Source organism: Penaeus monodon, chromosome 24 (assembly GCF_015228065.2).
Source record: "Penaeus monodon isolate SGIC_2016 chromosome 24, NSTDA_Pmon_1, whole genome shotgun sequence".
Lineage (NCBI taxonomy): Eukaryota > Metazoa > Arthropoda > Malacostraca > Decapoda > Penaeidae > Penaeus > Penaeus monodon.
The window spans coordinates 18061321-18062197 of record NC_051409.1 but is presented as its reverse complement, the minus strand read 5'-3'; positions in this window follow the sequence as shown (position 1 = coordinate 18062197).

The following is an 877-nucleotide window of genomic DNA, read 5'->3' as shown; positions in this document are numbered from 1 at the left end:
AAAGAGAGAAGAAAATAGCATTGCTGTTTAATTTCTAACTTCTTTCTTGGCTATAAACTCATCTCCTCAGTTCTAGTTATTAACTTCAAAACAGTTGAAATTACCCAAAAAAGGATATTTTTCAGACTAGGGATTGGCAGTTAATTTACAATTAAAGTCTCAAAATTAGTTTCTTCAGCTCATTTTGAGAACAGTGTCAGAACCTCCCTTATTTTATGCCCTATTGCTCTGAAATACTGAACACATTTAACATTTCTCCTAACACGAACAGTTCTTCATATGATAAAGTTACATTCTTGAGATGTAATGGTTACTTGTGAGTTGTAACTGCAAGTCATAAAACTCCAGCTCAGAAACTCTGGGGACAAGTGTGTAAACCTAGTCATGATGGGAGCCCCTAGTGGAATACTGAACCATGTGTCAGGGTGCATCCAGATTCAGCTGCTTGAGGGGGAAATCAGAAGTGTGGGAAACATAAAATTATCATACTCTCTATATCTTTGGCTGTAACTTAAATGATTTGTTTAGATAATGAGGCTAAAAAGAGTCTTTAAGCCTAATTTTGAGGGACTCTCAGCTATATTATGAAAACAGGTGCAGGCTCTGGAATTCAATTCCCAGGGAAGGGCACTCACCAACTGTGAGGTACCAAAGTCATCCTGTGTGCTGCATTTGGTAACCCAAATGCTGGCTTAATTATGATTTACAGCCAAATTCTTAGTTTTTTTTTTGGTGAGGGGGGACCCAAACCCAAACCTGACTATTGGAATGCCAACTGTCATTTACAACTGTCCTTTGTCTCTAGAAGATTACATTGACAAAAGTTCAGGGTTACCAATAAGAGAAAATACAATATTTATTAATGAAATTGTAGATA